Here is a 9,416-nt window from a genome sequence, read left to right as displayed (position 1 = left end):
TGTCCGTGCAGGAGTTTGGGGGCCAGGTCCGATACTCCTATTGGAAGTCATCCTCTCCGGCTTGCCCACCCCACAGGCCCAGGCCCCCTGAGCCCCTCTTCCCAGCGGTTAGGAGTTCGAGCTTGGAGAGTTTTTAGAAGATCCCATGGGGAGTGGGGCAGGGGGGGGGCAGACAGCTGGTCAGCAAAAAATAAATGGGTAAATAAAAATCATCTTCCCCTGTGTCAAATAATAAATAGCAAACAGTAACTGATATTATACATAACAAATAAATAAAAGGATACATAGATAAAATGAAATCTTCTGGCAGGGAGTGTGCTCCACAGTGAAGCTTAAATCTGTGTGTGTGTGTGTGTATAGCTGGATCCACTTGTTTGACCATTGACGCCAAGGATAAAAGGTTTTTGTTTGGGGTCAAAAAAGACCATCACTATTAAAGGACATTTAGGGAACATTGGTGAAATTCAAATATGCACTATACATTCTATATCAGCATTGTGTCAGGGCTCACATTTCTGAATTGAATAATTGCCTTGTGAGTCTGAAAATGAGTGTGCTTATTCTTAGCATTCAGGTGATGAAGGATCATGATGTCAGCAACTTCGTCTCAACAAACACTATTCTTAAATAACAGTGTTGAACGTATATCATAACAGGCTATATACTAAATTTCTAAATTGGATGTAAAAGTAGTACATATAAACATGTATAAAATGAATTAAACAGGAGACAGCCCGCACGGGGGGCCCATCGGGGGCAATGTTAACCATCGGTGCATGGAGGAGAAGGGAAGACATCTGTCCGTTGCAATATTTTTGCAACTTTTGGGTAGGCTAGACAATTTTCAGAAGTTAAAAACAAAAGGAAACTTTCTTTTTTTTAATAAAGCGTCTAGAGATGTTTTTGCAGCGCTTGCAAAGACAGGTGGCGCCTGTTTCTAACTCAGCTCCAGGACCCTCTTGGGTTTCAGCACATTCCAGGGAGCGCCAAAAGGCTGAGCCCGCCCCGCAGCTGCGTTTCCCCAGGGACACCCAACCCGCTCTCCCAAAACCCACGGTCCGCGGGGAGCAAGGAGCCGGGGCGCCCTTACCGGGCAGGGCAGGAAGTCGCGGGCTGGCATCTAATCTGACGCCCTCAAGCTCCCACTCGGCCTGCTCCTCCCGCAAGCCTCCTTCCACTCTCCCTCCTTCCTCTCTCCCAGCCCCAGCGCTGGCCTACCTTCCTTACCTGCCTGAGGGGGAGGTGGCCGCAACAGGTGAGGCTGCCCATGGCCGTGGCCCCTCCCACCGTGGCTCGAGCCAGCGTGACCCGCAGGCCGCACCAGGTCCTGGTCAACGCTGCGCAGGTTTGGGGGGAAGGGAGGAGGGGTTAGGTCGCTGCAGGTATTTCTTTTTTTTTTTTTTAAAGATTTATTTTATTTATTTCTCTCCCCTCCACGCCCCCCCCCCCTTGTCTGTTTTCTTATGCCCATTTGCTGTGTGTTCTTCTGTGTCCGCTTGCATTCTTGTCAGCGGCACCAGGAATCTGTGTCCCTTTTTGTTGTGTCATCTTGCTGCATCAGCTCTCCGTGTGTGTGGGACCACTTTCTTTGCTCTGGGCGGCTCTCCTTACGGGGTGCACTCCTTGCGCGTGGGGCTCCCCTACGCGGGGGACACCCCTGTGTGGCAGGGCACTCCTTGTGTGCATCAGCACTGCGCATGGGCCAGCTCCACACGGGTCAAGGAGGCCCGGGGTTTGAACCCTGGACCTCCCATGTGGTAGGCGGACGCTCTATCAATTGAGCCAAATCCGCTTCCCCGCAGGTATTTCTAATGGCATTGCCTTCTCTCGGATTGTCACCATTGCCCCCATAAAGAAGCATCATTAGGGTCGTGAAGCCATGGGAACCGACTGCCATGCTTGCAAGGGGGAGGGTGTCCCCGCCACCTCGGATGGGGTGGGCGGTGGTGGGCTGCCCACAAGGGGAAGCCTGGGAAGGACAAGTCACCCCTGGCCTGGCTCTTTCCAAATATTTTTGCTCCCTTGGCCAAGGCAGCAGCCCTAGGGGGCTGCAGTCGGGCCCCCTGCCCCATCCGCAGCTGCTTGGCTTCCTTCTCCTCCACTTCCCCCGATTTGCAGGTGGCCTGTGAGTTCTTTTTGGTCTACACTAGCCAAGAAAGGGCCAAGCAAGGGCTCCACTTCCTAATCCGCCTGCGCCTCTTGCCCAGAGCAGCCTCCTCCCCAGAGCGCCGGGGCCTTCCCACGCACGCTTTTCTTTGGCCAGGGAGGACCAGTGGTTCCCCAGGAGCCCACAAGAGGGAGACGCTTTCTCTGCCAAAGCCAGCAGCGGGCAGCCCCGCGCCCCGACCCCCCCCCCCCCCCCAGACAATTGCTGGGAAAAGGGAGAAATCGTTTAAGAAGTCGTGAATGTGGGAAGTCAGCAGAGCACCCCTCCCTAGAACAGCACCAGGGAAAAAATCCTTTCCACTACCTTCTCTGCCGTTCTCCACCTAGAGATGAAGTTTCAAAGACAGCCAGCCCTTGAGGTTAATTACTGGATCCCTCCCAGATTTCAAAGTTCTCCCCTTTCCATTTTTGTGCCTCAAAATGTCCCTATTGGACCCGGCTTCTGGCTTCCTTTTCTGCTTCCCCCTCTCCCTTCATTTCCTCTCTTTACACAGAAGCATCCCACTGATGTGCTAATCAATGTCTGGAAGAGAATCGCCACCAACGCCTGTCACCACTCTGCCCCATTCTCCCTTTCTTGGACCTCAGCTTTTCTTCCCTACCTCCATCCAGCTTGCCTGGGTTGGAGCCCCAACGCCCCCATCCACCCTCCCACCCTGCCAGGGAGCCTTCTACTCCCCACCCCTACCCTAAGGAAAGGCATGCCCAGATGCCACTGCGGGGGTGGAGACGCTGCCTCTCGCCCCTTCCCCACCCCAGGCACTTGGCACGTGTGCTCTGTACACGGTAGGTGCCATCATCTTATACCCATGACCTTTCCTGTCCACCTCAGAGGCTGGCTGTGAAGCTTACAGGGGAAAGTGTTCATCAAGGCACCTTGAACTGAAGAAGCTGTCAATAAAGGTAGTGTGGTTATTAATTCCATCTTCCCACCCAAGGCTTGATGTCCCTAAACTCCAAGATCATCTGGGGTCCAGAGTCCTCTAAAAGCCCAGTCCTGCTGCCACTGCCCCTGCCTTTAGCATCAGCATTTGCTTAATTTTTAAAATAGTTTTCCAAAAAGCTTTTTATTTGGAGATAATTGTAGATTCACACACAGGCGTAAGATATAATACAGACAGATCCCTTCAACCAGTTTCCTCCAATGATAAAAAAAATCTTGCATAAATATAGTACAAAATCACAACCAGGAAATTGGCATTGATAAAACTCACCACTCTTCTCCCAGTTTCACCAGTTCCACATGGGCCCATTTGCGTGTGCATTTAGTTCTATGCAGTTGCGTCATATGTATAGACACACGTAACTTCCTCCATGGTCAAATGCACCACAGTTTTACCACAAAGATACTTTGTGTTACCCTCCTCTTTCCCTCCCCTTCCCTAATGGCTGGCACCACTAATTGGTTCTCTGTGTTTATAATTTTCTCAATTCAATAGCCTCAGATAAAGGGAATCACACAGTATCAAATTTTGGAGATTGGCTTTCTACACTCAGTATAATGTTCCTGAGATCCATCCAAAAAATAGATCAATAGTGCCTGTCTATTGCTTGAATGGTGGCCCTATGTCCATGTCCTAACTCCTGGAACCTATGAATGTGACCTTACCTGGAAAAAGGGTCTTTGCCAGTGTAATTAAGTCAAGGATCTCAGGATGACATCATCCTAGATTATCTGGGTGGACCCTAAATCCAGTGACAAGTGTCCTTAGAAGAGACACATACACAGGGGAGGAGGACATGTGAAGATGGAGGCAGAGTCTGGAGTGAGGCAGCCCCAAGCCACGGGACCCTGGAGCCACCGGACAGAAAGGCCTGGAAGGAGCCTCCCCCAGGGACTTGAGGGGACCCCTCCTGCCACACCTGGATTTCAGACTTCTGCTCTCTGAAACCCTGAGCGAATAAATTCCTGTTGTTTTAAGCCACCACTTTTGTGGTAATTTGTCACAGCAGTCCTAAGAAACCAGGACAAATGTCTAAGATGGTAATTTCAGAGCCAAATAATGAGTATGTTCAGTTTTGCAAGAAGCCACTGAACACTTTTCCAGAGTGGCTGCACCATTGTACATTCCCACCAGCAATGTGACTGTGATTCAGTTTCTCCACATCCTCTCCAGCATTTGGTGTTATTGATGTTTTTCACTTTTAACCATTTCAGTAGGTATGTAGTGATACCTCATTCTGGTCTCAATTTTCATTTTCCTAATAGCTAATGAGACTGAATTTCATTTCACAAGCTTACTTGCTATCTTATGTCTTCTTCAGTGAAATATCTGTTCATGTCCTTTTGCCCATTTTTTGACTTGGTTGTTTTGTGGTTTCTTTCACTGTTGAGTTTGGAGAGTTCTTTATAGATTTTGGATTCAAATCCTTTGTTGGATATGTGGTTTGCAAATATTTTCTCCTGGCTGAAGCTCACCTTCTTCATCATTTTCACAGGGTCTTCCATAGAGCAAAAGCTTTACTTTAATGAGGTCAAATATATCAATTTTCCTTTTTATGGATCATGCTTTTGTTATCAAGTCTAGGAACTCTCCATCTAACTCTAGTTCCTGAAGATTTTCTTCTGTGCTTTTTCCTAAAGGCTTTATAGTTTTACATTTTCCATTGAAGTCAATGATCCATTTTGAGTTAATTTTTATATAAAGTGCAAAATTTGGGTCAAGGTTCCATTTTTTTTGCCTATGGATGACCAACTGCTCCAGCATCGTCTGTTGAAAAGGCTATTCTTCGTCCCTTGAATTGTTTTTTTACCTTTGTCAAAAATCAGTTTGGGGTATTTGTATAAGTATTCACTTGACGTTTGTCTCATCTTTTTTTTTGTAATTTTAGAAACGCCACTGCCTGGTACAATGCAAAAGGCTGGCACATCTGGAGTCTCCGAGACCCCTGGGTAGATAGGGGGTCACTGGTATAAGGAGCTCAGCTAAAACTCCCACCCAGCTTCAAAACAACAGATTAAAGGTCTGTGGCAAATGGCATCTTTGCTTAAGGAAGTGAGAATTCAAGATGTTATGAAAGTGGGAAACAGCAGCAGAACAGGTCACTTTCCAAGGAAGTGGCAAAATGTGGGTAAATTTCATTTTCCCTCCCATACAGCGATGAGCTGCAGTGAAGCCAGGGAGGAGAAGGGCAAAGATGGCTAGTAAAACCACATGGATGTGAGATGCAGTTTTTCCCTGGTAACAGCCAGCATGGATTCTACACAGAATCTTGCAGCTCAGTAAGGCATTTCTTTTCTAACATACTGCCCTTCTTCATTTTGATTCTTCTGGGAAATGTCAGAATCTAGTTTCCCCTTGATAACCTCATTAGAGCTGAGTGTCCAGTGGAGCCAAGAACCAAGACTCTTGCTCTGAACCAAGAATTGAGACTCTTCACTTCTCTTCTGCTACCCCACTCTTACCAAGTCTGGCCTTCGGGACCCATGTCTGCCTAAAAATCCACAGAGTGGGGAAGGTGGAGGGAACATTATAATGGGAACCCCCAGAATGTGAGTGAATTTTTATTCCAGGTTTGCACCGAGGGGCCAGGCCTTTTAGACCAGAGCCTTCTCTTTGTACTGCAGGCACAAACTCGAGAATCAGAACTCAGGATTTTTTTAAATGTCAAAAATTAGAACAATTTCTCAAAAGCAGGATTTAGTTCTTTACAATTCCCTACCCGGGCCAGCTCTCTGAACCACCTTAAGAAACCCTGAGCTGCCATCTGCGTGCCTCAGAATCTCCTAGGAACAAAGGCTATTCAAGCGGTTGCACTTGGAGCAGCTTTGCAGCTTTCCAAGAGAAGATCTCACTGCCTCTTCCTGGACTCAAGCAGCAGGAGTGCCCAGTGACTGGCGTTCTTGGGGCAAAAGCTTTGAGAACGTTGCAGAACAAAAAAGAACACATGACAAAGCAATCAGTCCTTTTGACCCCCACCTTCCAGATGTGTGCAAGAAGAACATCTGGGGGAGGACTCTTGTCTCAAAGTCATCCCATCTTGCTGTTTGCCAGGCAGTCATAATGAGACGGCCACAAGCACACCACATAGTTAATAAGTGGCATAAATAACCATGTACATTTCAAGCTGTGAATCTGAACCTTGACAAGATTTTCTAATCCAGCAGAGGTTAGCATTCACTGACTCTGCACAGAATCTTCTTTTTGCAGATCTTTTGAGAAGGAGCTATGTACCCAGTAAGCATGTTTTTCTCCACCGGAGATTATAGTCATTCCATGTCAATTAACTGCATTCCAAAGAAAACAGGAGGAACTTTAAATAAAGATTCTGAGGTTTTGGCATGAGGCAGAGAAGATATGAAGGGGCCTTGTAAATTGGTGTTACTAATACGTCGACTTTGCCCTTGGATTCTGAACAGCAGACAGAAACAAGACGTGTGATTTTTTTAAAAAAGGAAGCCATAGCGTTGCTAGAGTTTTCACATGTCCAGCTTCATGGACGATGCCCAGGCTGATTTTAATGTCTTTGTTACACTGAGTAGCACTGGTTCAGCTGCCTCTTCAGGGACTGCTCCCTCTCAGCCCAACTCCTCATCACGGAACACGCCTGCACACTACAGCAAGCCATTCTGGTCACGGAGTCCTCAAGGCCTCTTGTCTTTTTTTAATTCAGGTTATTTTCACATGACATAAAACAACCATTTTAAGGTGACCATTTTAGTGGCATTAATTACATTCACAGTGTCACACAACCATCCTCTCTCTCTAATTCCAAAACATTTTCATCACCCCAAACACAAAACCCTGGACCCATTAGTTTTCACTCCCCATCACCCCCTCTCCCAAGTCCCCAGCAACCACCAGTCTGCTTTCTCTGGCTATAGATTTACCTATTCCGGATATCTTGTATAAATGGACTCCTCGGATATGTTACCTTTTTGTGCCTGGCTTTTTTCACTTAGCACTTCTTCAAGGTTCATCCATATTGTCGCATGTATCAGCACTTCATTCCATTTGAGGCTGAATAATATTGCTTTGTCCACCCATATTGTTTATCCATTCCTCTGCTGATGGACATTTGGATTGTTTCTGTCATTAGACTATTGTGGATAATGCTGCTATGGACATTTGTGGACAAGTTTTTGTTTGGACATATGTTTTCATTTCTCTTGGGTGTAAACCTAAGAGTGGACTTGCTGGGTCACATAGCAATTTGTATTTAACTTTTTGAGGACTCACCAAACTGGTTTCCCCCTTCTTGCTTTTGAGTGCAGTTATGACTTCACTTAAAACTATGTCTTCCCTACTACAAGGGAGAAAACCTGGCTGGTGGCCCATCTTCATATTGGAGTCCACTACACTCATCTTCTGCAGAACTCCAAGACTTCTCACCCTTCCCTGGTGCCTCCCAGGTGTGAATGGTGGTGGGGGAAGGGGAGGAAGGAAGCTCTATCAAGGCAGTGGTCTCTGGGAAAAAGTACATAGACATCTCCCCACACCCCAGTCCCTGCCCCCTTGGTGAGTCCCTCGGTGAGTGGGGACTCAGAGAAATTGTGCCACAGGGAAGGGAGGTTGCAGATTTGAAGCGCCAGGAAGTAAACACACAGGAGAAGACACAGAGGAATAGAGACAGCTCCACAGACACGGCAGAGGCCCCGAAAGAGAGAGAAGCCATTCCCTGGAGAGTATTCAGCTGGCCTTGTGGAGGGAGCAGAGCAGCTGAGCCCAGAGAGGAATGAACCCTGGGAGAGAGAAGAGACTTATCCCACCCTACGGCTGATATTGGAAGAAGCTGGAACCACAGAGCCTTAAGGGGAAGAGGAGGAAGCCTGAACCCTGGCAGACGTCGGCAGCCATCTTGCTCCAACACGTTGCCATAGACTTTGGTGAGGGAAATAACTTACACTTTATGACCTGGTAACTGTAAGCGTCTACCCCAAATAAATACCCTTTATAAACACCAACAGATTACTGTTATTTTGCATCAGCACCACTTTGGTTGACTAACACACCCACACACAGGATCTGAAGCCTCCTGAGGAGCTAAGGGAGTCCCACACCTAAGAATCATGGCCTCTTCTGGACAGCATGTGTTGAGGAGCAAACTGCCAGCACCCAGTTAAGTGGATTTATAGTAACCCAATCAATTCTCATAAAAATCAAAAAGGGAGTTTTAGGATGACTAGGGAAAAAACTGATTGGAAATAATACTGACCATACAAGCCTGGGGAGAAAAAGAAGAGGTGGAGCTGACATGTCTCCCAGCCCCCATACAAGCAAGATTTTCCTCAGTTTTGTTACAAAATAAACACACCAGTGAGTTGATCACATCTGACAAGAAGTCGGCCCCAAACTGTTCATGATGAACAAGAAATCTACTTGAAATGGGTATTTCTAGCCACTATTGTTACCAATGAACCTCAAATCTATAACTGTCTTATGTAGTGAGATATTAACTAATGTTAATACAAAGCCACCCCAATTAAGGACAGTTAAAATATTGTTTATTTCATCCTGTTCCTCCTTTTTAAGCTTAATTTTATGGATGTTTTATAATCTACATAGTGCATACTTTCTGGGGAGTATGTGCCCACCAACTTTTTACTAAGGGGGTCACACAATTGGAAGATTTTGGAAATACTGATTAAAAGCAGGGACTGCAGACAGATGCAGCACATCAGCCACCCCTAAAATAGGAGGTGCAGGAGCCCCTGTGTCTGGTCATCAGCTAGACACAGAGGCCATTGACATGAGAGACATTGTGGACAGGAAATGCCTTTAGGGACAAAGGAACAAAGTGGTCAGTCCATTAGTCAGTGTTCTCCAGAGAAACAGAACCAACAGAAGATATGTATATGTTAGTGTGCAAATACATTTTTTGCCCCATATATGTAAATATAAAGAGATTTATTATAGGAATTGGCTCATGCAACCATGGGAATTGGCAAATCCAAATTCCATATGGCAGGCCCCAAGCTGGAAACTCTAATGAAGGCAAAATTGAGTTCCCCGGAAAAAGCTGGCTGGCTAAAGTAGATACAGGAACTCTTCTTTCTGATGGCTGAAATCCTCAATTTTGGCTTAAAGACCCCCACCTGATCTTATGAGGGGAGCCCCTCATTGTTAAAGGCAGTTCTGTTGTTGATTGTAGATGCAATCAGCCTTTGATGCAGTCAACTATCTGTAGATTAGATGCAAATCCATCCTCAAAATTCCCTCACAGGAACCTGTGTAGCTCAGTGGTTGAGCACTGGCTTCCCACATACGAGGTCCTGGGTTCAATCCCTGCTTCAGTACCTAAAAAAAAAA

General features: G+C 46.6%; 1 long non-coding RNA gene across 1 annotated transcript in view; it reads right to left on the bottom strand.

The window, feature by feature from the left end:
• Window positions 1-3,214: 3,214 nt before the first annotated feature.
• The window catches only part of LOC131278301 (uncharacterized), a 33,336-nt gene continuing 27,134 nt past the window's right edge, over window positions 3,215-9,416 (bottom strand). The window contains exon 3 of the long non-coding RNA XR_009185626.2: window positions 3,215-9,404. This is a non-coding gene — a long non-coding RNA (uncharacterized lncRNA). The remainder of the gene's footprint in view (window positions 9,405-9,416) is intronic.

The sequence above is a fragment of the Dasypus novemcinctus genome, chromosome 4, assembly GCF_030445035.2.
Source record: "Dasypus novemcinctus isolate mDasNov1 chromosome 4, mDasNov1.1.hap2, whole genome shotgun sequence".
NCBI classification, from domain to species: domain Eukaryota; kingdom Metazoa; phylum Chordata; class Mammalia; order Cingulata; family Dasypodidae; genus Dasypus; species Dasypus novemcinctus.
Note: the sequence above shows the minus strand (reverse complement) of the source record. Positions and strands in the feature narration are given on the sequence as shown.